This window comes from Oenanthe melanoleuca, chromosome 7 (genome assembly GCF_029582105.1).
Source record: "Oenanthe melanoleuca isolate GR-GAL-2019-014 chromosome 7, OMel1.0, whole genome shotgun sequence".
Classification (NCBI taxonomy): domain Eukaryota; kingdom Metazoa; phylum Chordata; class Aves; order Passeriformes; family Muscicapidae; genus Oenanthe; species Oenanthe melanoleuca.
In genome coordinates, this window is record NC_079341.1 from 36,379,231 (window position 1) to 36,406,589 (window position 27,359).

Below are 27,359 nucleotides of genomic sequence, written 5' to 3' on the forward strand. Positions count from 1 at the left end.
CCGGTTCGGACTGACCCGCACCCGGTTCGGACTGACCCGCACCCGGATTGGGATGATCCGCTCCCCTTCTGTGCTGCCCCGCTCCTCCCGGGCTGTCCCTCTGTCCCCTCCGGTTTGCACCGTTCTCCTCCCGAGCTGTCCCTCTGTCCCCTCCGGGTGTCCCTCTGTCCCCTCCGGTTTGCACCGTTCTCCTCCCGAGCTGTCCCTCTGTCCCCTCCGGGTGTCCCTCTGTCCCCTCCGTGCTCCCCCCGCTGCTGCTCAGCCCTCCCGCATAGCCCCGAGGGCTGGGGAGCGGGTTGTGTTTTGGGTTTTATTGTGTTTTGGTTTTTATGAGGTTTATTTTTGGTCGGTTTGTTGCTTTGGGGTCAGTTTGGTGTTTCCTCACCCACCGCGCACCCCCGGCTCCAGCCCCGGCTCGGGGGGCTCAGCTGGAGAAAAGGAGGCTCGGGGGCCCTGGTGGCTCTGCACGACCCCTGACAGGAGGGGACAGGCTGGGAGGTCGGGCTCTGCTCAGAAACAGGGATGGAGGAGAGGGAATGGCCTCAAGCTCTGCCAGAGCAAGTTCCCTTTGGATATTGTGGAAAATTTCTTTTCTGAAATGCTGTCCAGCCCCGGCACAGCTGCCCGGGGCGGTTTGGAGTCCCCATCCTTGGACGGATTTAAAATCCGTGTGGATGTGGCACCTGGGGCGTGGGGCAGTGGTGACCCGAGCTGGGGGAATGGCTGCCCTCGGTCTCAGAGAGCTTTTCCAACCCAAACAATTCCGTGATTTTGGGATCAAACAGGCCCAGCCCCGCCCGGGGGGCAGCTCTCCCCTCTGTGCTCGCTGGGGTTTGATGTCACACACACGTCCTCTGGATGCAGCTGATCCAGCACACAGACTATTTGGAGAGCCTGGCGAAGTTTTGTGACATCAAACACATCTCCAGGCTCACCCCACGCACACGCTCCAGCTCAGCGTCGCTCGGGTTTTAACTTGGCAGCGTTTTCCTGAAGGGCTCGGAAACGCCAAAAGCAGTAACGACACTGAGGCTGCTGCAGCTCCTCATCTGCTGCTCAGCTCTGAGCTCCTGCTCGCTGACAGGTACCAGCCAGGCTGCAGGGAAGGAACCAGCCCCAAAACTGCCCCAGGAGAGGCACAGAGCCCCTTGCTGCTGGGGAAGCAGCAGAGGCAGCAGCAGCTCTGCAGGACAGGCTGGCAGAGCTGCACCTTTCCCACTCTCTGGCTCATTGCAGGGACATCACTGCAGTGGATTTGCAGAATTCCCAGGAATTCTGTGCAGGGCCACGGAGCTGATGTGGGGCCCTCGGTGCAGGAGCCCCCGAGCCACGGGGAGCACCAGGAGGGGGGTCCTGGGGCCGGCTCTGGCCACGCTGCTGGGGGAGGTGTCCAGGATCTGCACTGGCCATCCTGCTTCTCTGGGAATTGCCTCAGCCCCAGGCTGCTCTGCAGCTCTGGAAACCCCCAAAACACAGCGCTTGACTGCAGTATTTTTGCCACAAACAGTCAAATATAGCACAATTGGACACTGTTTGTCCTGTATTTTGGGAATTTCCAACACAAGACACAGGAATCTGCTTTAATTAACTGCTTTTGTTAAGCATTTTGTTGTTTTGAGTGAAATCCTTTCTTGGTTTGGGAAGGATTTGCTCGACATACCTGGGATCCTTCCCCTCAAAAACACATTCCCTGGAAGGCACTGCCAAGCAGGAACACAAGAATCCATGGAAGCTGGAAAAGGGGAAGTTTGCAGTGCCTGTTCACAGAGGAGGAGCTGCTGGCACATCCAAAATTCCGTGGGGAACAGTGCCCAGGGCATCACCAGTGAGAGCTGTGCCCACCCTGCCTTGGGGCTGGAGGGGGCCCCGTCCTTCCCCTTGGCTCCCAGCTGAATAAAATCATTTTCCATGGAGGCTGAGAGCCTCCAGGCCTCCCAGGCAGAGCTATTTTGATTCTCCTCAGCATCTCTGCACTGCTGTGCTCATGACTGGTGAGTGGGAGATGCATGCACGCACATCTCCGAGTGCCAGCCCGGCCTCCTCCTCCTCCTCCTCCTCGTCCCTGGGCTGGTGGCCCTGCCAGGCACAGCCTGAGCTGGGCTGTGCTGCACCCTGAGGCACAGGGCACCGGCCATGTCCCCTCTCCAGGACACGTCCCTGCCCCAGGGATGGAGGGTTTGCATCTCCCTGCTCCCCCAGGCACAGCCTGCTTTCCAAAACACGAGGTTCATCCCTAAGTGGTGCTCAGTTTGTTCTGAACAAGGCCCTGGGAGTGTCCCAGGCCAGGCTGGGCAGGCTGGAGCAGCCTGGGGCAGTGGAAAGTGTCCCTGCCGTGGCAGGGGTGGAACATGATGAGCCAGCCCAACCCACCTGTGATCCTGTGACCCTGAGCCAGGCTATAAATCCAGTTATCAACCACAATCCCCTCTGGGCAGGAGGCTGCAGCCACCTGGGACACTGGCATCCCTGCTGAGAGGCTCTCACCCTGCTGCAGCCTCACAGAGAGAGTGAAAGCAAGAGAAAGTTGCTGAGAGTCAGGGATTTGCAGAGCTCTCCATGTCTGTGATGGCTGCTGTCATTAGGGGGAAATGGCAGGGAGAGCAAACCCATTAATGCAGCTGTTAATTGGAAACAGGGCTGTGTGGAGAATGGGGTTTGTCATTATGAGAACAGTTATTAAAATACCATTTTTGCTTTTCAGAATGCCTGACTTCAGTACAGAGTATGGAGGAGTCATGTTGTACAAAGTTAATTGTTTCCAGTGCTGCGGAAAGAGAGGCCTGAGCAGAAAATGATTTCCCAAAATTGTTAGGACAGTTTTCCTAATTACCAATTTTACAGCACTGGAGTGGGGGCTGAGCCTCAGGTTTGCTTTCAGTCTGGAACGTGGAATCCAAGCAGGTCCTGGATGGGATGGGATTAATGGGATTAATGGGATTAATGGGATCAGTGGGATCAATGGGATGGGATGGGATCAATGGGATCAATGGGATCAATGGGATCAATGGGATGGGATGGGATGGGGTGGGAGGGGATGGGATGGGATGGGATGGGATGGGATGGGAGGGATGGGATGGGATGGGATCATTGGGATCAATGGGATCAGATCAAAGGGATGGGATGGGATGGGATGGGATAATGGGATGGGATGGGATAATGGGATGGGATGGGATGGGATGGGATGGGATGGGATGGGATGGGATGGGATCAATGGGATCAATGGGATGGGATGGGATGGGATCAATGGGATGGGATGATGGGATGGGATAATGGGATGATGGGATGGGATGGGATGGGATGGGATGGGATCAATGGGATCAATGGGATCAATGGGATCAATGGGACCAATGGGATGGGATGGGATAAAGGGATGGGATGGGATGGGATGGGATCAATGGGATCAATGGGATCAATGGGATCAATGGGATCAATGGGATCAATGGGTTCACTAGGATGGGCTCTGAGGTCCCTTCCAGCCCAACCCATTTTGGGATTCCCTGATCCTACAACCACGAGGGTCTCCAAGCTTTAACTCCTCTTTCCTTCTCTCAGCACTTCTGTGCTTCCAGCAAAGCTCAGCTGGAGCCCAGCCCAAGTCTGGATGGACACACCCCCAGTGGTACAAAAATATACCCTCACCCTTTCCTGACAGTGGAATAATCATGGGGAAACAGGCCATTAATCATGCACAATAAATAATTTAGTCTTTCTTGCAACACTTGAAGCACAGCAAGTAAAAAACACTGATTTGAGAAGAGTGGTGTTAAATAAAACCACACAGAATTCAGTGCAGCTTGCACACTGAATGGAGGAAAAACTGTGTTTTATTCAATTTTAATTAAATGGGATCTGGTTCTTCAATATGGAAAAACTTGATTAAAACTGAGGCAAAAATTGAATCCCATTAACATTACCAGTAAATAAAAATTCATTATTTTTTGGTTGAGGGAGCTTTAATAATAAGAGGCATCATAAAGAGAGAAATCAAAACTGGATTGTACATTCACCAGATTGCTCAATACAAAAGCCAACGAAATTAGGCCATATTGATGTGACAAGCAAGAGGAAATATATTAGTTTGCAGCTCACAACATTCTGCTACAAGATATCATTGGCAAGGCGAGTCAGTTCCTCTGTCAGTGGGACCCCGGTGGAGGAGCCCACACCTGCAGCAGGAATCCCACACAGGACAGCAGCCACCTGTCCAGGGATAGAAACGGGATTTCCAAAGCTGCTCCAGGAAAAAAACAAAAAGTATTGGGTCCAGGAGAGAGTTCCTAACAGCCACACCTTAAAAATGTGATACTAAGCAAACAAACTGAAAAACAAATATTTCTTACCTCAATTTCTGCTCTCTGGGGACACAGGGAGAGCTGCACGTGGAGAATGAGGTTCAGGGAATAAGTCAGCTTGGAAGGGAATATGATAATAACATTATTAGTAACATGAACAATAACATTAACATTAATAATAACATTAGCAGTACTAGAAATAATAGTATATATAGTATATATAGTAGTGTATATAGTAGATATAGCAAATATAGTATAATAGTAATAATAGTAGTAATAGCATTAACAATATTAATATTATTATTAATAGTAATAATAGTAATAATAGTAATAGCAATAGCAGTAATAATAATAAATATATTAATATATTCATAATTCTTAATATAATAATAATTATAATTATTTTAATAATAATAATATAGTAGTGTACTTTTAAAGGGTGAAATATTTTAATCAGACATTCCCTAAGCGAATCTGAATGTCCTGTTGAGTGATCTGCCCTAATGAGGCTCCACGTGGGTTTCCAGAGCAGCTCCTGTCCTGGCTCCCAGGAAGGGCAGTGAATTAAAGGCTGAAGGAGGCAGGAGCATCCTGCTGCCTGCACAGCTTTCTTGCGGGGTAATTGTGGCCTCCCGAGCCTCCGATCTGCCTCCACTCCTGAAATGTTAATTTTCATCTCTGATTGAGCTGCAGACCAGTCGAGGCTCCTTTTATTAAGTCAGGCAGACTCCTACCTGCTTCCCGAGGGCGAAATTTGGCTGGGAAAGCCATTGGAATATTGTGTAATTAATTTGCCAGTCAAATAATTTCTGCAGGGCTCTAATTTACTTATCTGTCTGCAACACTAATGAATCTCTCAGCTCAGTACTTTAATCATGTTTTCTGCCTTTTTATCTCCTTTTCTAACTCCAACTTTCCTGATTGTTTACTATGGGCTGATCTGTAACCTGCATTTTGGGGACGTCTTTGTTGTCACAACAAAACCCAGCTGAGCACGTGGACTCTGCAGTTCTCCTTCAGGACTGGGAGCTGCTGAAAGCCTTGCTCGCTTTATTCTTCAATTCCAGCAAGCGAGAGAGCTGAGTCGATAAAAACCCGAGATGCAAAAATCCGGGAGAAAAAGCCGTTTGTGTTTGAGGACTCAGGGTGGTAACATTCATCCAGTGTAACCCAAAGGGCGTTCACTCTATTCCCTCATCAGCGGCAGTGGTAAATACGTTTCAAAAAAAAGGAGATGACACCTCAGGACACCACTGAGAGGTGGCAGGGTTGATGTTGGACTCGATTATCTGAAACCTCTTTTCCAACCTTAACCATTCTTTGATTCTTTGAAATGCAACATTCGCAGGTTTTTTCGTTGTTTAACTTCGCAAATCGCAAGTCTGTATTAATTTTTTTTGTTTTTCTGGTACATTTATTACACAAAATGCTGCGATAAGAGGCACATTTCTGTAGTGTTAAGTACTTAGGTGTCGTTCCTACTGGTATTTGTCACTTCCGTTTTTGTCACCTCCAACGGGAATGTTTTCTGAAGGAGAACAGGAATGCTCAATAAAATATAAATAATCATACAGAATCACGGAATCCCTGCGGCTGGAAAAGCTCTCCCAGCCCATGGAGTCCCAGCTGTGCCCCATCCCCACCTTGTTCCCTGAGTGCCACCCCCAGGAATTCCTGGGACACCCCAGGGATGGGGATCCAAACCTCCCTGGGCAGTTCCAGCCCCTGAGCTCCCTTTCCATGGGGAAATTCCTGCTGCTGTCCACACACACACACACAGATTCCAACTCCAAACCAATTCCCAGGGAATTCATCCTGGGATTCACCAATTCCGTGTTTCCATCTCACTTCACAATTCCCACAGGGATTTCCACTCACACTCAGTGTCACCCCCAGGAATTCCTGGGGCACTCCAGGGATGGGGATCCAAACCTCCCTGGGCAGTTCCAACCCCTGAGCTCCCTTTCCATGGGAAATTCCTGCTGATTCCACCCTGCCCTGCCCTGGGGCTGTTCCCTCTCCTCCTGTCCCTGTTCCCAGATCCCAAATCCCCCCGGCTGTGCCCTCCTGGCAGGGAATTCCAGAGAGGGAAAAGATCCCTCGGGATCCTCTTTTTCTCCAGGCTGGAATTCAGGCTGGAATTCTGGACAGACGAGTGGGTGGTACGGCCGTGTGACGACAGGAAAATGATTTTATGATTAAAGGACAAATGGCTGGTGGCACTGCGGTGGCTCAGGTGTCCCACCGAGGTGTCAGACACTCCTGGGAGCTGAGACCCGCAGCTCTGGCGTTGCTCCAGGCTGGATCCACCCCATGAATCCTCCTCATGTGTGTTTTACACGCTGGGCTCTGCTGATGAGAGCGCTGGAAGAGGAATTTTAATGCCGGGAACCAGTGTCGGGGTAGGAAGCTGTGCTGGAAGGAAACACGGACTGTCCCGCCTGTCTCTGCACAGCCCCGCTCCCGTGCAGCCCGGATTTTGGGGCAGGGCTCCTGTCGGAGAAAACAGCGAGTGATTATAGGCGTGTATCTGAGGAGAACTGAGGAAAAACGCAGAAAGTCGAGCAGATGGAAGGGAAGCCCATCCCCAGGGCAGGGGCGCCTTCCCGCAGGGCTGGGCAGGAATGAGTTAATCCCGCCGAGGAATGCGGGGGAGCTGCCAGATCGCAGTGACATTGTTTTTCCCTGATGTCACTCCCAAACCCAAACACAAAGAGGTGAATGTAGCCCTCGGAGGCAGCTGAATGCGGAGCTTGTGCCGGCGTCCAGCAGCATCGGAACAAGATGAAAACAAGATGACCGAGTGTTTCCTGGAAGCAGGCGCTGGGAAGGGTCAGGGATGTGTTATATACGCCATTCCTGCTAATTAAAGTGTAAAAATATTAGCAAAATTGTTGCTGTATAATTAATAGGAAAATTGTATTTAATTGTTACCAAGCAAAAAGGGATAAAGGAAATGGTGAAACAAGGAGATGGAATCCTCCTCCAGGTGTTTGGTGGGAGGGAGGATAGGAAGGGAATAGGTCTGAGAACAGCATCCAGAAATAAAACTTTCAACCTTGAATTGGGCCAAATTGGGATGATTCCAGACACTGGACACTTGGACAAGACAAGTTATGGGAGCACATATTTAATTATAGAACCCTGAGCTTCGTGCGCTTGTGTTACCTGCAGGGTCAAACAGCAAACACTGAGGAAGAGCCAGAGCCTTCATCAGAAACAAGAGCCTAAAGGAGAGAGACCCCCGACAACTGGTGCACACAGCACAACACAGTGAGGTAGATTTTAGGAACAGAAACGAGGAGGAGCTTTCCAGAACATTCTGTATTAATATTAGTAAACAGTATATAAGTGAGATTTTAGCTTGACCCATTTGGTACAGTGTGAGAGGAAAGGCCCCACCTGTACCCCTGGCCAGTTTTGTTTATGCTTCATTCCAACCAAGCCTCAATTATACTAAATTACTGCCAAATTTTGTATTTACTTAAATCTATGTAACCAATATATTTTGATTGTATTCATTTATATACAATTGCTGTTATTAATAAGTTGCTGCTACATTTAACCTTGTTGCTTTGATTAATTGGACAAAATGAACATATCCAAATATCCATTTATAACAGATGGGAGTCAGATCCTGTGAACACACAGCTCTGGTAGGGCTGGGGCTGCCACCCCATAATTCACTTCCATCCACGGCCATTTTATTTTCCTTTGCAGGAACTTTAAGGCATTTTTTTTTAATCTTCGTGCTGAGTCTTGACTGAATAATTCTCCTTATTCTGTGAGAATAATGCAGGTGATGAGGTTCAGAGGATATTTAGACCAGGCTGGAAGAGAAGCCTTGTTTCACTTCAATATAGGCAGCACTTGTAATTAAATGAACAGCAATTAAATACTTGCTGATAGGCTTTGGACGTGGGGCTGCTCCTCCCAGCAGCTCTGCCTCCATCCACCTCCCAACTGGGAAATGTCCATCACAGCTGGGAAATCCAGAACAGCATGGAAATATCTGTATTATTCACTTTTGGCTATTCTGAACTCTACATGAAGGAGAAAAAAACTGCAGAGAAGGTTTTAAATTGCTTTGTGTTTTTATTCCCAGCACCCTTGTGCCAGCCTGGTGAGGAGCCAGGGCTGCTGCACACAGACCAGAGTCTGGCTGCTGATTGGGAAAACCTGATCCAGAAAGGAGCTTCTTAAAATCTGGCTGGAAGAAAGTAGAGAGGTTTTATGACAGGATGGAAAATCCTGAGTGGTTTTCCAAGGTTATGGATGTCAGAATGGGAATGGCTGGGTGGGGAAGGGCCTGTGGGATCCTTGTGGGACAATAAATTGAATATGTTCTGTAGTATCCACTATTCTTCCCTGGGAGGGAGGGGAGGCCTTGGCACAGATTCCCAGAGGAGCTGGGGCTGACCCTGGGAGTGTCCCAGGACAGTGGGATGGGTTTGGAGCAGCCATGGCAGGGGAAGGTGTCTGTGCCATGGCAGGGGTGGGATGGATGGGATGGGATACAGGGACACAGGGATACAGGGACACAGGGATACAGGGATACAGGGATACAGGGATACAGGGATACAGGGACACAGGGACACAGGGACACAGGGATACAGGGATACAGGGATACAGGGACACAGGGATGGGATACAGGGATGGGATGGGATGGGATGGGATGGGATGGGATGGGATGGGATGGGATGGGATGGGATGGGATGGGATGGGATGGGATGGGATGGGATGGGATGGGATACAGGGATGGGATGGGATGGGATGGGATGGGATACAGGGATGGGATACAGGGATGGGATACAGGGATACAGGGATACAGGGACACTGGGATGGGATACAGGGATACAGGGGTGGGATATTTGGATGGGATGGGCTTTAATGTTTTAAACCGTTCCCAGACTCTGTGGGGCTGTGGGATAGCTCAGCCACGGAGACGGAGCTCAGTTCTGAAACAGCGGCACCATGTCCTGTGTCCTGTGTCCCGTGTCCCGTGTCCCATGTCCCGCGTCCCGCCCCGTGTCCCAGCCCGTGTCCCGTGTCCCGCCCATGTCCCGTGTCCCTCCCGTGTCCCGTGTCCCGTGTCTCGCCCGTGTTCCGTGTCCCGCCCGTGTCCCGTGTCCCGTGTCCCGTGTCCCGCCCGTGTCCCGTGTCCCGTGTCCCGTGTCCCTTGTCCCGCCCGTGTTCCGTGTCCCTCCCGTGTCCCGTGTCCCGCCCGTGTCCCGTGTCCCGTGTCCCGGTACCGGCACCGGCAGAGGGAGTTGTTGTGAGGGCCGGGCCGGGCCGGGCCCGGCGGGACAGGAGCTGTGCGGCACAGGCCGCTGCCCGCCCTCCATTTGGGGGCGCCCGGCGCGAGGCGCTCCCAGCCGGGGATGTAGCTCAGTGGTAGAGCGCGCGCTTCGCATGTGTGAGGTCCCGGGTTCAATCCCCGGCATCTCCAGGCGCTTCTTTTTTTTTTTTTCAGTTTTTTTTTTTTTTTTTTATTTCCTTTTTTTTTTTTTTCCCGTCTCGCCGCGCGGCCGCAGGTTCCGCCGGGCCGGGCCAGCACCGCACTCCGGCACGGCTCAGCACGGCCCGACCAGACCGGAGCCGGCCCGGTGCCGCTTCCTCCCGGCGCCGCGGGAGCCCCGCGGGTAAAACCAAAGCGCTGCGGCCACAAAACGCGGCGGCTCCTCCGCCGGCAAAACGAAACTGCATTGGCCGGGAATCGAACCCGGGCCTCCCGCGTGGCAGGCGAGAATTCTACCACTGAACCACCAATGCGCGCTCAGAGAGGTTCCCCCGCCCCTGCTGAACCAGCTCATCGAGGCACCGACAGGATCAATGGCACCGATATCATCAATGTCACTGGTGTTACTGATGGCACCGACAGGATCAATGTCACTGATGGCACCAATATCATCAATGTCACTGGTGTCACTGATGGCACCGACAGGATCAATGGCACTGATGGCACCAATATCATCAATGGCACTGGTGTTACTGATGGCACCGATATCATCAATGTCACTGGTGGCACTGATGGCACCGACAGGATCAATGTCACTGGTGTTACTGATGGCACCGATATCATCAATGTCACTGGTGTCACTGATGGCACCGACAGGATCAATGTCACTGATGGCACCAATATCATCAATGGCACTGGTGTTACTGATGGCACCGATATCATCAATGTCACTGGTGGCACTGATGGCACCGACAGGATCAATGGCACTGGTGTTACTGATGGCACCGATGGCATCGACAGGATCAATGTCATTGGTGTTACTGATGGCACCGATATCATCAATGTCACTGGTGTCACTGATGGCATGGACAGGATCAATGTCACTGGTGTCACTGATGGCACCGACAGGATCAATGTCACTGGTGTCACTGATGTCATCAATGTCACTGGTGTTACTGATGGCACCGATATCATCAATGTCACTGGTGTCACTGATGGCACCGACAGGATCAATGGCACTGGTGTCACTGATGGCACCGATATCATCAATGTCACTGGTGTCACTGATGGCACCGACAGGATCAATGTCACTGGTGTCACTGATGTCATCAATGTCACTGGTGTTACTGATGGCACCGATATCATCAATGTCACTGGTGTCACTGATGGCACCGACAGGATCAATGTCACTGGTGTCACTGATGTCATCAATGTCACTGGTGTTACTGATGGCACCGATATCATCAATGTCACTGGTGTCACTGATGGCACCGACAGGATCAATGGCACTGGTGTCACTGATGGCACCGACAGGATCAATGGCACTGGTGTTACTGATGGCACCGATATCATCAATGTCACTGGTGTTACTGATGGCACCGATGGCACCGACAGGATCAATGTCACTGGTGTTACTGATGGCACCAATGGCACGGACAGGATCAATGTCACTGGTGTTACTGATGGCACCGATGGCACAGGTATCATCAATGTCACTGGTGTTATTGATGTCACCAATGTCACTCATGCTCACCGATGGCACAGGTATCATCAATGTCATTGGTGTTATTGATGTCACCGACATCATCGATGTTCACCAATGGCACCAATGGCACCAATATCATCAATGTCATTGCTGTTATCAATGTCACCAATGTCATCGATATCTCCTATGTCACCGATGGCACCGATATCATCAATGTTATTGGTGTTATCGATGTCACCAATGTCACCAATAGCACCAGTATCATCAATGTCATCGGTGTTATCAATGTCACCAATGTCATCGATATCTCCTATGTCACCGATATCATCAATGTCATCGATGTTATCGATGCCACCGATGTTCACCAATGTCACCCATGTCACCAATGTCACCATGTCACTGATGTCTCACCAATGTCACCTCTGTCCCCGATATCCCTCATGTCACCCATGTCACCAATGTCACCTGTGTCACCCATGTCACCAATGTCACCAATGTCACTGATGTTTCACCAATGTCACCTCTGTCCCCGATATCCCTCATGTCACCCATGTCACCAATGTCACCCACGTCACCCCACCCACCTGCTTCACTGTGTTCCTCAGCCCCATGTGCTCACTCAGCTCTTTCCAGCCACCATTTCCAGGGGGAAGGAGTTCTTTCAAAGTCAGCACTACCCGTTGTACACTTTTCCTCCAAAGGATTAAAACCCTGGCAGAGTGTACAATGCCCCATCATACACCCCACAGTCTGGCCTGGCTGCTGGTTTTGCTCTTGTTCATCTCTCACAGAAGCAAGATGTCCCTAATCATTATTTCAGTAATCATTTTTAAATTTTTTTTTTCTTAGCATATTCTTTGAAAACCTCTTTCATTTCTAAGCATTCTGTTAGCATCAGGGATAAAGTAACATTATTCCTTGGATAAGCAAGGAGTGATTTAATGGAAGAACTTCAGGAGATTACAGGTGAAGGTTTCCAAGACTCTTTACACCTAGCACTGTGGTTGGAGTTGATCTTAAAGGTCTTGTCCAGCCTAAATGGTTCTGTGATCATTCTTTACATTTAAAAGCTTTCAGACCAAATGTGTATTTTTGTTCCTTTTCCATGCTGGAAGGACTTTGCCAGGGGAGGCCAAGGGTTAAGGGCTGAGAGGCTGAGCTGATGCACAGGGAACCATCAGTGTGCTCACGGTGCTCCCTGTGCCCTGCCAGGTGATGACATCCCAGCTGTGCCTGTGTGTGGTGATGTCAGCAGTGCCTGTGCCGTGCTGTGGCCACGCTGTGTCCCAAAATAAACGATGCCCTGAGCTCCTGGCTCCGTTTGCCTTGGACACGCTCCCACAAACAGCCCCACGTGAGCCAGAGTCCAAGGGAGAGCTGCTTCACGTCAAGGAGCAGCCGGGTTTGTGTGCAAACAGAACAGAGCTGGGCAGCAGGGACAGCTGCCAGCTGTGCACAGGGAGGGAGCAGGGGCTCTCTGTCCACCTGCTGGCACTGCAGGCCGTGTCCCACTGTCCTGTGCTTGGGCAGCACAGTGAAACAACCCTGCACATTCCCTTTCCTTCTCAGCCCCAGAAGGTGACACGATAAAAACTGAAATTGTTATTTAGGCTGTCGCTGGTGGTTGGATCAGTCAGCCTAGAGAAACTGTTTTCTCAGGCAAGCCCAGGACTAAAACCCCCAAGCACTTAGACAAAAGAAGCCCCTAATTCCCCATTTTACAGCCACTAGGAGGTTTCCCCCTCTCTGTTGTCCCACCTCCTCTGATCCCTGCTGAGCCGAGCTCTGCCAGGCAGGGACAGCTGCCAACATCTGTGACTGCCACACGGGAGCCAGAATGTCCTCAGGGAGGACATGGGGTCAGAGGGCCGAGGGCTGGCTGAGGCTGGAAAAGCCCTCTGGGGTCACTGGGTCCAACAGGCACCTCAGCACTGCCAAGGCCACCTCTGACCCCTGTCCCCAGGTGCCCCTCTGTTCTCTGGGGCAGGCAGAGCAGGATGTGCCCTGGAGAATTATTGCACTGAGGTCACCACAGGGACAGGGCAGGCACTAAACCTGTCCTTGTACCCATGGTGAGAACAGTTCCTCATGTCCCTTGGGCTGTTCTGCATCTGCTCAGAACATCTGGCTGACATCCTGCAGGGAATTCTGGCAGCCAGCAGGAGCTTGGCAGCTCCCAGGCCTCCCTGGGGCCCCAGTGTCACTCCAGAACATGCTCTGGGAAGTGTTCCCAAGCTGTGTGAGCCAGGCTCACCCTTGGCTTCCCTCAGAGCTGACTGAGAGCAGGAGTGAGCCAGAAATCGAGACCTGCAGGATTGAAATGGTGCTCCAGAACCTCAGGACTGGGGAAAACCTCACAGGACCAGCTGAGCTGAGTAGGAATCAGAATCCTGAGTAGGAACCAGAACCCTGAGCAGGAATCAGAACCCTGAGTAGGAACCAGAACCCCGAGCAGGAACCAGAACCCTGAGTAGGAACCAGAACCCTGAGTAGGAACCAGAACCCTGAGTAGGAACCAGAACCCTGAGTAGGAACCAGAGCCCTGAGTAGGAATCAGCATGCTGCCCCAACAAAAGCAGAAGCTCTAAGGGGTTCCCTGTCTGAGACATCCCAATGGCTGGGGACGCTCCCTGCCAACCTTCAGTGCAGATGGATCTGCTCCCTGTGCCCACAAGGGACAAGGCATTGCTGCAGCAAGCCCAGGGGAGGTGACAAAGCTGGTGAGAGCCAGGAGCACCTGCCCTGTGAGCCTGAGAAAGCTGGTCTGTTCAGCCTGGAGGGGAGGATGCCCTGGGGAGACCTCACAGCCCCTTCCAGGACCTGAAGGGTGTACAACAAAGCCAGAGAGGGACCCTTCACAGCAGCTGTAGGGAGAGGGCAAGGGGCAACGGCTTCACACTGACAGAGGGGAAATTTAGATTGGGTATGTGGAAGAAATCCTTCCCTGGGAGGACAGGCAGCCTCTGGCACAGGTGCCTAGAGAAGCTGTGGCTGCCCTGATACTGGAGTCAGTGAGTCAGGGGTCTCTCTGGCTTCTTCAGAGAGAAATCAGAGTGCAGGGATTGAATTAAAGCCTTTGGATGGATTAAAGTACATGAAGCCACTGACACATAAAGTAGATATTTAAGTAGAAGAAAGTTAGTAATTTTAGGATGAGTTCTAATGCTCTTAGTAAGTGAGATCTAAGTAGAGGGGGGGATGTTTGAGTCAGAGAGTCAGGGGTCTCTCTGAATTCTTCAGAGAGAAATCAAAGAGACCCCTGACTCACTGACTCCAACACCCTGGATCCCTGAAAGTGTCCCAGGCCAGGACACTGGAGCAGCCTGGGGCAGTGGAAAGTGTCCCTGCTCTGGCTGAGGCCTGACAGAACACAGCCCAGGAGCTTCAGGTGTCTCTGCTGACCCTGCTGTGCCCCTCTGAGGATGCTGCAGCCTCTCCCCAGGCCCAGCTTGTGACAGGAACAAGGTCGGGTTGATAGGCAGTGGTAAATCAGCTCAAATCAAGCCTGAAAGTGCAGGTGTGGCTCACCTGGGGTGTGGCAAAGTCCATTCCAGCTGGCATGGACACGTGTTCCCATGTCACCTGCAGGGGCTGTGGCTGTGCAGCCACCCCACGAACAGTGGGGCTGCACCAACCCTGTCCTGGCACACAGGAATGGGGAACTGTGGTGGCACAGCTGAGCCTGTCCTGCTGGCTCTGACCCATCTCTCACCTGCAGCAAACCAGGAGCATCCCAAAGGAACAGCTGGGGAAGGGCTGGAGAATTCCTGGGGAAAGGATGGAGAATTCCTGAGGGAAATGGGAAAGGATGGAGAATTCCTGAGGGAATGGGAAATGGGAAAGGGGATGGAGAATTCCTGAGGGAAATGGGAAAGGATGGAGAAATGCTGAGGGAAATGGGAAAGGATGGAGAAATGCTGAGGGAAATGGGAAAGGATGGAGAATTCCTGAGGGAAATGGGAAAGGGATGGAGAATTCCTGAGGGAAATGGGAAAGGATGGAGAATTCCTGAGGGAAATGGGAAGGGGCTCAGCTGGAGCAAAGGAGGATCCCGAGGGATCTTTTCCCTCTCTGGAATTCCCTGCCAGGAGGGCACAGCCGGGGGGATTTGGGATTTTATCCCAGGGAACAGGGACAGGAGGAGAGGGAAGGCCTCAGGCTGGCCCAAGGGAGGGCAGGGTGAAAATCAGGTTGAGAACTTTTAGGAATTCAGGAAGAACTTGTTCACAGAAGAGTGGTCAGGCACTGGCAGGGGCTGCCCAGGGAGGGTTGGATCCCCATCCCTGGGGGTGCCCAAGGAGTTCCTGGAGGTGGCACTCAGAGCTCTGGGCTGGGACAAGGTGGGGATTGGGCACAGCTTGGAAAAGCTTGGAGGCTTTTTCCAACCTCAGTGATCCTGTGATTCTGTAAATGGAGAATTAAAGCCTAATGAGTAAATCAGAGCACAGTGAAAGACAGCAAACCTCTGGTGTTTCACTAACACATCCCAACATTTTGTATCACCAGGCAAGACTTCCAAAGCACTGAAGATAACAAGAGACCCTCCAAAATGGCTTCTCCAAGGCTTCCCAAGCGTGTTGCTGCCTCTTCTTGCAGAGTGCAGAGGAATTGCTCCATCCCCAGCCAGTTCTCTGCACATCAACTCGATTTTAACAGGTCACGGAATGAGCCGGGCATTTAAAAATATCCACCTGGCCAAAAGGACAAATGAGCCCGAATGGTGGAGCCTTCAGCAAAGATGGCTGGAACAAAACAAACAAAACAATCCTGGCCATCTTTTAGGGGAGACTTATAATGTAGAACAAGTTGTCAGGGCAGGTTAAAGTTTTAAGGCCTAGCAATTTTGACAGCGTCCCTCTGAGCACAGCGAGCGCGCGGGGACGAGCAGGACAGCAAAAGGTCACTTGGTCACACAGATCTGCTGCCTCTCTGAAGTTTAGCTCCAGACCCACCAGGCACGTCCCAATTAATTATTTAAATCTGCAGGGAGAGGTATTTCAGTGGATGAAAAGGTATAATCTGAAATTCTGGGCTGGTGAAAATGGTGCTGAGGGAAGATGGGGTGAGATATCCCCACAGAGAGGAGCCACTCTCCCCAGGAATGCTGATTGTTCCAGGCTCTCAGGGATTTTCCAATAGCCTTTCTTTTCCAATGGAATGGTTCTGGATCACAAAAGGTCACTGAAACCAAATTGACAATGATATATGTGGTTATTTAAAATAACTTTTCCCAGCACAATTATTGATGATGCTGCTGGCAATCTGTAAGTTCCTTATAAATGCACGGACACCCTGAAACTGTTCATCCCAGATCCTGCCTAAAGTGTGCCAAAAAAAGGCATCAGGCAGGCAGTGCCAGGGAAACGGGCATGGGAAGTACCAGGGACACAAAGCCTGGATTTATTCATTATGGGATACCAGGCTGGGCATTTTAAAGTCCTTGTAATGTCTTTGAACAGGTTTTCTAAGCTGTTCCTAATCCATTCAATGGAGAAAATACCTGGATACACAGCAGACATGTACAGTCACAGGGCTGGTTTTCATCTGTCTTTATCTGAGAGAAAAAAATAATACAGCATCAGTTCTGAAGAGCCTTTTGCCTTCCTTTTGCTGAATACAGCCTCTCACTCCAGCACATGTAGAGAAAATAAATTTAATAGAGCTTTTTTTTTTTTTTTCATATTTCCTGCCACAACAAAGCTCCTAAAACGTTTAAAGAGAAAATAACTACTCTTGACTAGTCCAAGCAGTCTTGCTTTCTAAAAGACACTGTCCTTCTTTTCTTTGCCAACAGAATTCATGTTGTCAGACCTGGCTCAGCTGTTTGCCCCAGAAAAACATGGGTGCTCCACATCCTTTCCTTCCACTCCCTCCTGTGCTGCCAGTGCAGGGAGAGGCCAATTAATTATGGTGTTTGTTCTGCTACAATTAATGTAACCCATGACCTTATTCTTTTAAAACTGCAATTTTTGCATTTGTTTCCTTGATGTGGGATCTCGATGGGACAGCAAACAGTCAGACATAATTATGATTATAAAACATCATAATAGGAAAATCAGCCACTTTCCCTCCCTCAGACACACGGACACGGCAGATGGATTCATCTGCTGCAGTTTGGGAAACACCTGGATGTCAGCAACACATCCTGGTCCAGTGGTAAACTGAGCATGGGTGGGAAGCCCCAGGGTTGGAGTGATACCTGACACCCACAGCCCGAGGAGGGAACGATTTAAATGCCCAATCACAGCCACCACTGAGCACCTGGATTTTCCAACGGGAGGAACCTACCGCGGAGCCTGCAGGAGAAACCCCAGCAGAGAAATTCTGCATCTGCTTCTGTCCCTTTGTCTCAGCTCTCCTGCCATTGTCGCCACCCTTGCTCCTCACAGAGACTTCTCCCTGAAGACAGATTAGGAGAAAACATATTTGTGAATGTATGAACAGATTTTCTTCTGATGATACATAACTCTGGCACGCAGTCAGGAAACGAGGATGATCTTTTTCCCCATCTTCCCTGGCTAATGAAGAGAAACTGCCTCTGGGCTTGAGGACAAAAGGTGAACTCTCCCTGCACACAATTTACACCTGCTGAGCACATGATTTCGGGCACCTGAAATTCCTGTCTTGGCAGGTGTCCCGGGGACCAAGCCACATACACGGAGGCTTTGCAGGTAATATTTTCATCCAGGCATTAAATAAAAAACAGACTTGAGAGGGATGAATTTTGCAATACTTCCAGGCATCTCATTTTTTTACTTAACCTTGTAAAACTCTTTTGCTCTTCAAACTTAAGAAGCCCAATCTTAAACAATCAGTAACTAAGATAAAAAGACTGTAGTAGTTGAAGAGAAGACTAAAGTAGGGGAAAGAACAGCCCAACCCTGTTCACTGGTAGCTGCACTGTGAAGGTGAGGAGAACCTCCCCTGGAAAGTGAGATTGCCTGGGAAATGTGATCCTTGTGAATTTTCACTTTCCCTTCATGAGGAGAGTAGCACAATGCTCTCATTTTCTACCTCCTTCAAGATTTTGCAGGTTGGAAAGAGCTGATAAGACACAACAGAAAATGTTCACTTGGAAACCAGCTATAGGTACATTTTGCACTCTAAACTGCCCTGCATCAATCAAAATTTGTCATACATTAATACTTTGAGGGGTGGGAAGACAGGGGTTCTGCTAGCTCTGAAAAATGTTTGTTAGAGATGGATGAAACACCATCTAGTGCCATGTTAGATCACATATACGGGGCAGGCATTCACATCCAGAACTTGTGCTGGGTCATGCTGAAATCATTCACAACAAACTGCATTTAAATCCCTTTTTTATTTCGTATCCCAATTATTATTCTTCCATTCTCATGTGTTTCAAGAAACACACAGCCTAAAAGCATATCCTTAGGACACAATGCATCATTTTTTGGTATTTTCCCTTTTATTTTCAATTCCTTCTCTTCAGTTGACAGCTTCTAAGCTGGAATATCTGCTAATTCCAGCTGCCACTGGAGATCTTACTCTGTTTTAAGAGACTGATGTAAACAGTGCTCCCATCACCGGTGACTGAATATCACTGAGTGTGCACAACTCGTGAAACCCAACCCTGGCAGTTGTGTGACTGCAATGACACCCAGACAGCTGCACACCGCGATGAGCCGCGCGCTCCGCGGAGCTGGAGGCCTGTGCTACGATCTCATCTCCGGTGTGATCTCGGTACGATCTCATCTCCGCTAGGATCTCTGGTACGATCTCATCTCTGGTATGATCTCCAGTACGATCTCATCTCCGCTAGGATCTCTGGTACGATCTCATCTCTGGTATGATCTCCAGTACGATCTCATCTCCAGTACGATCTCATCTCCGCTAGGATCTCCGGTATGATCTCCAGTACGATCTCATCTCCGGTACGATCTCCGGTTTGATCTCCAGTATGATCTCCGGTGTGATCTCATCTCATCTCCGGCATGATCTCCGGGACTATCTCTGGCATGATCTCCAGTATGATCCCCGGTACGATCTCCGGTTTGATCTCCAGTATTATCTCCGGTGTGATCTCATCTCCAGTATGATCTCCAGTACGATCTCCAGTACAATCTCATCTCTGGTACGATCTCCGGTTTGATCTCCAGTATGATCTCCGGTGTGATCTCATCTCATCTCTGGTATGATCTCCGGGACTATCTCTGGCATGATCTCCGGTACGATCTCCGGGACTATCTCCAGCATGGTCTCCGGTACGATCTCTGGTTTGATACCCGGTTTGATCTCTGGTACGATCTTCGGTACAATCTCATCTCCGGTAGGATCTCCAGTACGATCTCCAGGACTATCCTCTGGGACTATCTCTGGTACGATCTCCGGTAGGATCTCTGGTATGATCCCCAGTACAATCTCTGGGACTATCTCCAGTACGATCTCCGGCATGGTCTCCGGTATGATCCCTGGTATGATCTCCGGTATGATCCCCAGTACGATCTCCAGGACTATCTCCGGCACAGTCTCCGGTACAATCCCCGGTATGATCTGCGGGACTATCTCCGGTACGATCCCGGGTACGATCTCCGGTATGATCTCCGGTATGATCTGCGGGACTATCTCCGGTACGATCTCAGTTATGATCTCCGGTATGATCCCCGGCACGATCCCCGGCACGATCCCCGGTATGATCTCATCCGGCACGGTCTCGGGCACGGCCGCGGGCGCAGCCCCGGCACGGCCGCCGTGCGCGGCGCCCCCGCCACGCGAGGCCGGGGCTGAGCAGGCCGCAGCGGGCCCAGCCGCGGGCCCGGGCCGCACCGCGGCGGGGCTGCAGGGCGGGGAGGCGCCGCCGGGAGCGAGGCGGGGCTCGGGGGAGCCTGGCTGGCTGCCGGCGGCGGAGGGAGGCGGGCAGGCGGAGAGCCGCCCCCGCTCTTCTCCGGCGCCGGCCGGCGAGCAGCCCGCAGAGGGACGCGGGTCGGCGGGAGCGGCTCCCGCAGTAAGTGCTGCGCTGGGTGCGAGCGGGCTCGGAGCGGGCGGGATGGAGGGAGCGGGCCGCGCTCTGCACTGCCTTTATTCCAACCCTTTCATTTCTCAAACGCGCCCTGCCGCCTCGCCCCAGCCTTGCCCCGTCCTGGCGGGCACAGGGCGGTCCAGCGGCGCTGTCCCTGCCCGTGCTGCGCTGGGGCTGCCGCATCTTTCGGTCTCTCCCCGCCAGCCACGCTGCGGTTTATCGCTCCGTGTGCAGGGCTGGAGAGCAGCACGGCTGGATGGGATATTGACGAGGAATCCTTCCCTGGCAGGGCGGCAGGCCTGGCACAGCTTACTGTCCCTGCATCCCTGCAGTGCCCGGGCCGGGCTGGGCACTGGGGCTGGAGCACCGGGACACTGGGAGGTGTCCCTGCCCTGGCAGGGGACAGTGGATGGGCTCTGAGGTCCCTTCCAGCCCAAACCATCCCATGATTCTGTCATCTTACACAGCAGCTTTCACTATCAACTGCTCTCAGCTTCCCCTCCCTCTTCTATTCAAGCTTTTGGCTGGGGGAAAAAAAAGAAAATACCAAAAAAAAAAGAGTGTGGCAGTTTTGTGGAAGTGGTGCAGAGCCCCTGGCAGCTGTCCCGTGTTCCCTGGGAATGTCCCACAAGGACAGGTCCAGCCCCAGTGTCTCCCTGTCCAGGACAGCTGCTCTGTGCCTCTAGTATCTATAGATAATAAATAAGGAGGTTGCAGAGCTCATTAACTATATATTTTTTTTCTTGGAGGGAGCTGATAGAAATAATATCTCACATTATCAAAAAACCTGAATTCTTGGTAAAAACCAGCTCAGCTGTGGTTACACTGAACTGTGTAAAATGAAAGTGAGTTCTTACTTCCGCTGAACGTACTCATGGGACCATTGCTCGGTGTTCTGAACTTCTGTGAGTTCTTACCTCTTTAAGCACTCAGTAAGAGTTTGTAAGCCTGATTCTACAGGAGGAGTTGTAAAGTGTGTGTGCAGAGCTTGGGTTCAGCACCAGCTGGATTTGCTCCCTCCTTGACTTCTGGTGTTACTGTGGACAGGTAGGGCAGGTGTGCTGGAAGCAGCTCTGTTCACCTGCTGCTGGGAGCCGGGGCTCTCCTCCCTCCAGAGGAGCTGCATTTCCTTCCCTTCCCTGCTCCTTTCCACCCTTTTCTTTTCCTCACTTGAATATTCATGGTTGCAGTTCTTCAGGAATTTTCAGTGATGAGCAGTGACTGATTGGCCAGTGAAGACTTGGTCTGATAGTTCAGGATCTTTCTGTGATAATATGTAAAGCAACGTTCAGTATTGCCCCTTCAATAACCAGAATATTATTCCTTTTAACATTAGTCAATTAGCAGTTTACTTAGTCTGAAGTTGGATGGAAGTTTGGAGTAGTGTGCATAAAAAATTATTCACAGCCCTTGTATCTAATTTGGAGCTTTACTTTGGTTGTATACATATATATATATATATATATATATATATATATATATATATATATATATATATATATGGATTTACAATTTGTTTTGCTCAATTATGTGTGTGCACAGGAATAATAACAACTTTGTTATTATCAGACCTGTATTTGCTATTGTTAGACCTAGGTGCATAACATAGTATTTTCTCTGGAGATCCATTTCTTCCTGCTGGCTGTCCCTGACAGGGATTTAGGAAGCTGGCAGGAGGTGGTCAGTGCAGAGGCTGTTCCTGCTGAGCAGTTTTCCAAAGGACAGCTCCTACAGGTTCCTTGCTGCTGCCTGCTTTGTCTCCACAAAGTCCCTGCAAGCTTCAGCAAATATTTGAAGGAAATGTGCGTTTTCTGCTGTCAGTTTGCAGTTGTGACTTTCACCTTCCACTCGGAGCTGGTGGTTTCAAAACAGGGCTTGGCATTTCCAAGTAGCTCAGTTAGGCAATACCTTCCTTGTGTGGTGCTTGTTTGTGTGCTGCCAAGTGGGGCCTGGGGAGTTATTTTGCTTTTTTATGGGCTGTGCACCCTGGAGAGCTCTGCCAGCCTGGTTGTACAGATTAACTAAGCTGCTGTCTGTTCTTGGAGAAAAACCTGAGTTTTTCCAGGGATCAGCTGTGTCATGGTGGGTGTGCTCCTGCAGCCCATGGGAGCACAGGATGTGAGCATGATCCCTGTCCTTGTCACCCACCTGGGACCTGCTGGGACACCATGGCCAAGGTGGGGAATGGGAACAGGCTGGGCTCTGCTCCAGGGAACAGGACAGGAGGAGAGTGAATGGCCTCAGGGTGGAATCAGCAGGAATTTCCCCATGGAAAGGGAGCTCAGGGGTTGGAACTGCCCAGGGAGGTTTGGATTCCCATCCCTGGAGTGTCCAAGGAATTTCTGGAGGTGGCACCCAGAGCTCTGGGCTGGGGCAAGATGAGGGTTGGGCACAGCTTGGACCCCATGATCTTGGAGGGCTTTTCCAGCCTTTCTGGGGATTCTGTGAAACAAAAATTAAAGGGTAGCAGAGGAAAGCTGGAGCAAGTGGGGCAGAAGTGGAAGGTGAGGCTTTAAGGAAGGAGGGATTCCTGCACTCCCACTGCTCCGTGGGTGTTTGTGGCTCAGACTGGAGCACTTGGAGTGAACACTACATTTGCAGCAGCTCTGGCTCTGGGGCTCCAGCAATTAGCTCTTGGTAATGGAGATGCAGCCTGTTTCTTCCAAACAGCTTCACTTTAGGAAACAGCTTTTCCTACGTAACGAGCAGAGCGTTTGTAACCAGACTCTTCCACAACATCACAGCGTTTATTGATTTTGGAAACATTCCATATCCCTAAATGGCTCTCTGAGCCGGGCTCCCGAGCCAGCGTGCAGCTCTGTCTCCAGGGCTTTCCAGGTGAGCTCACCCTGAATCACAACCAGATCCTGTGGATGGAGTCCAAAGTCTTGGGCTGGCTTGCTTTTATTTGCTTTGCAAAGCTTCTCAAATGAAGCATTGATTGTGATTTCAGAGTGATTCTCAACGCTGGCCCCTCCTCCAGGATTAGATTTGCATGTGCTATCAGGTCTCAATCTGTATCCCAGGATATATAACTAGGCTACTTCCTTGCCACACCTCAGTATTCACCTAATTTGTAGCTAATTTTTGAGCAGGTTCCTGTTTGTGTGGCAGGTATATGTCCAGTCTTGTAAAAAGCAGAACACCTTGTTTTCTAATCCCTGCTCCTCGAGTCTTTGGTGAGGGAGTGGAAGGAGAAGCATGGATAAAGTGCCAGCATTGGGATCAGGCTGAACTGGCAGACTGTCTGTTCAAATATCTGCATTAAAAATGAGGGGAATGAGGAATATCAAAGAAGTGGGAAACAGCTATAAATTAACTGTATCTGACAAGAGCCTTTCTTTCTAGTGACAGTAATTGGCTTGTAGTCATTGCATTGTGTGTGTGGTTGATGGCTGATATTAACCCTCACCAACAGTGAGAGCAAGAGTGACTCTTTGAAAAGTCTAAGTTAGCACAACCTTGGCACAAGAACACAAAAGTATGGAAATCATCCTGCACACATTAGTCAGTGGTCAGGCTGCAGACCAGGCTTCCCACTCCTTCCAGCAGGACAGGAGGGAGTTGAGATACTTCCATCTAGAACTTGATGAATACATTGTGATGTTTGTATGCTAGGAGAGCTCCAAGCACCTGTTGACATCGGTGTTTCTTTGTGTTCCTGTTAGTCCTTAGATAAATTCTGGGGATTACAGCCATCCCTGCCTGCAGCATTTCCTCATTCCCAGAAACACATTACTGTCTCTGGCAGGACTATTGCACTGAAATCCCAGGAGGGGTTTACACATCGGACTTTCCCCCTCATCATCTGTGAGAGGGAGGGTAATAAAGCAGAAGAGAAAGAAGTGGTTAGGCTGAAATGCAGGGAAGAGCCAAAAAAGTGTATTCCTTGTGTGGCAGAGTTGACAGCAGTTGTTCTGTCAGCTAAAGCAGGGTGGGAGTATCCTGGTGTCTGAGCACAGGAGGAGATGAAGTGGCTGGAAGCAGTAGGACTAAGAGGAGGAATGAGGATAGGGTACCTATTTTCTGCTTTATTTCTCCTTTATTTTTGTGCCTGACAAGTGCTCCAGCCAGGTTTGGACATGAGAGCCGAGCTGGGTGTCCCGACTGGAGCGTGGGAAGGACTTTCCCAGTATGGAGAAGTGCTGCTTGGCACAGGGTGGCCCGGGGAGTTCAAATCCCGTGAGTCCACTGGGTTTGAATGCTGTGTGCAGGACATGGCACCTCTGGGGTGACCCTGGGTGTCACAGGCTGTGTTCCTGTGCTCGGCTGGAGGGCTGCTCTTGGATACTGACTGTAACTGCAGTGCCCTGGCTTGTGCTTGAGCCCAGAGTGACCCTGGGGGGCTCCAGGAGAGGCTCTGGATGTGTCCCTGCTGTGTTGGACCCTCTGGAGCCCTTCCTTGGGGTGTTCCTCACCAGAGATCTGCCTTGCAGGGGAAGATCTCCAGCTTTGATCAGTTCTTTTCCAGGCACTTCAGTTATTCTGGCCTGATATCCTGTGTGACATTCACCACGCCCAGCTTCTCAAAGGCACGCAGAGAGTTTACTAGATGACCTGGTTAACAGGCTGCTAATTGGGCTATTTGCTGGTCACATCCCCTTTTTCTCGTTAGCTTCCTGCACTGACACACCCTGAAGCTGCAGTGACACAGCAGTGCAGCTCCAAAGGCTCAAAGTCCCCAGTCAGAGCTTAGCCTTGGCCTTGCTGCTGTCCCCTCCTTACAGGCAGTCCTGCCAGAGGGATGGGAGCTGGATTAGAGGGAGCTAAGGATGTCTGGATTAGAGTCTGGGTTAGACTGCAGCTCTTTGGGAGGCAGGAGCAGTGCAGGATTCAGCCTGGAGGGACATCAGACTGCACCTCTCCTCGTCCCAATCCCACCTGAGGAGTTTGGGGAGGAAGGAATCTGTCTCAATGGCAGGTTATGCAAACTGCAGGGTTTCTATTTTAAGCCTTGCATTGGTGACTCACTGTGTTAGATGTGTTCGGTTGCTGTGGAATGTGGATTCCATGGTAATGGCCCTGGGAGGCACAGGATACTCACCTCGGCAGGTTGGGTTTCTCTCCCAATTTCCCGAGTGTGATGGCAGCCCAGGGCAGCTCACACTGCTGCAGCCCAGCCCTGCATCCCTCTGTGCAATCCTCATCCTGCTGCCCTCCATCTCACAGCTCTGGGCTCAGCTCTCCATCATTCCCCTTTTCATTCCTTCATTCTTTCCCCCAGCTGTGGCCATGGGCTGCTCAGATCCAGCCCTGTGTCTGTGTAATTAGAACATACCTGACTAGAGAAATTTTAGTGGTTGGCTTTTTTCTTCTGCCTTCACTCAGAGTCAGGATTGAATGCTCAAGAGACAGATTTTGGTTGTTTATTAAATCTTATCTAAAGTACAGAGAGTTCTGCAACACTTCCCACTAATATGTTAAAAATGAGAAAATAGAGGTGTATCTTGCTAGTTACAAGGTCTTTTAAAGCCTAACCAGCCAATTAAAAAGTAACATCTGGATTATTTATACTTTTCACCCAATAACCAAACCCCTGTGACCCACACTGTGTGATTTGCTATCCAAACAAAAACTACAACCTGAAATCATGAAAAAGGAACAGGAAGGGAGAGACAACACCCAAGAATGTCCATCTTGTCCCATAGTTATTGCTGTATTTTAAAACCTCAAATTCCAAACCTTTCACCATGTGAAATCACTCCTATTCTATTCTATTCTATTCTATTCTATTCTATTCTATTCTATTCTATTCTATTCTATTCTATTCTATTCTATTCTATTCTATTCTATTCTATTCTATTCTATTCTATTCTATTCTATTCTATTCTATTCCATTCCATTCCATTCCATTCCATTCCATTCCATTCCATTCCATTCCATTCCATTCCATTCCATTCCATTCCATTCCATTCCATTCCATTCCATTCCATTCCATTCCATTCCATTCCATTCCATTCCATTCCATTCCATTCCATTCCATTCCATTCCATTCCATTCCATTCCATTCCATTCCATTCCATTCCATTCCATTCCATTCCATTCCATTCCATTCCATTCCATTCCATTCCATTCCATTCCATTCCATTCCCTTCCCGTTCCCATCCCCGTCCCCATCCCCATCCCACAATTCTAACTCCATCACTCATATTTGGAAGCTTCTCCAAGGCTCAGGTCCAAAGCTGTGTTCTCCAGGGGATCAGTGTCAGAAAGCACAGAAAGCTCAAAGCTCCCAGGCTTCAGGGTTCCAGCAGAGAAACGCTGGCGATTGTGGCACTTCCCTTTCAGCCAGCTGCTGCCCCAGGTGGGAGTGGGTTGCACAACTCCCAGGAACATCCAGACCATGGTGTGGCAGCTGGCTGGGCATTGCAGGGGGAAGGCAGGCAGGTCACAGGCAGGAGCTGTGCCAGCCCCGTGAGGCTGCAGGTGGCACAGGTTTGTCATGTGCTGCTCAGAAGGGGTTGAACTGCCTTCTTTAAAAACCAGATGTGAGTGGTGCCTTGCAGGGTTTTGGGGCTGAAAGCACAGCAGTGTAAGGAGTGCATTCATTGCTGAAGTGGAGCCCTTGCTGTGACACAGCAGGTGCAAGGTGTGATGCCTGGGGAGGCTCACCTGGACACCAGCCTGGCTCTGGAAAATCCAGGGTGAGTGTCCTGGTTTAAGGACAGGTGTCTGCCAATAAAGGCAGAAACTGCTCTTTGAAATGGAGAATGGAAACCACCTCACTCCAAATTATTATTATCATTTTGAAATTAGGGAGCTCTCAGGCAAAGAGATGGGAGTTAGGAATAACAGTTCTTTACTAGGAATATTAAACTAGCAATGCAGTATTACACAGAACAATCCCAGCCCTGCCAGAGTCAGAATCCAAGCTGACACCCGTCAGTCAGTCAGGGTGTTGGCACAGTCCCATTCAATGGTGGCTGCATCCTCCTGCAGGGGCAGATGTGGTTCAGCTGGAGCAGTGCTCCTGGAGAAGGTGCAGTTTCCTCTGAAGCTCCAGGGGTGATGTGGAAGGGTCTGGTTTTCCTCTGGAATCCAGTGGAAAGAAGGTTCCTTGGTGTCCCAAATCTGAGTTTTTATCTGGGTAGGAAAGGCTTGGCTCCTCCCCTGGCTGGAGCATCTCCCATGGGATGATGGAAT

The 27,359-nt window shown here is 50.4% G+C and overlaps 1 protein-coding gene and 2 non-coding genes across 4 annotated transcripts in view; 2 read left to right on the forward strand and 1 right to left on the reverse strand.

Annotated features, from left to right (window-relative positions):
• Positions 1 to 9,669: 9,669 nt before the first annotated feature.
• Positions 9,670 to 9,741, forward strand: TRNAA-CGC (transfer RNA alanine (anticodon CGC)). Its single transcript has one exon. It is a non-coding gene; the product is annotated as a tRNA-Ala (tRNA).
• Positions 9,742 to 9,993: 252 nt separating this feature from the next.
• TRNAG-GCC (transfer RNA glycine (anticodon GCC)) lies at positions 9,994 to 10,064 on the reverse strand. Its single transcript has one exon. It is a non-coding gene; the product is annotated as a tRNA-Gly (tRNA).
• Positions 10,065 to 20,082: 10,018 nt separating this feature from the next.
• GPD2 (glycerol-3-phosphate dehydrogenase 2) overlaps positions 20,083 to 27,359 on the forward strand; it is a 59,888-nt gene continuing 52,611 nt past the window's right edge. For both annotated transcript variants that reach the window (XM_056496746.1, XM_056496747.1), the window contains exon 1: positions 20,083 to 20,201. The gene's annotated coding sequence lies outside the window, so the exon portion shown is untranslated. The remainder of the gene's footprint in view (positions 20,202 to 27,359) is intronic.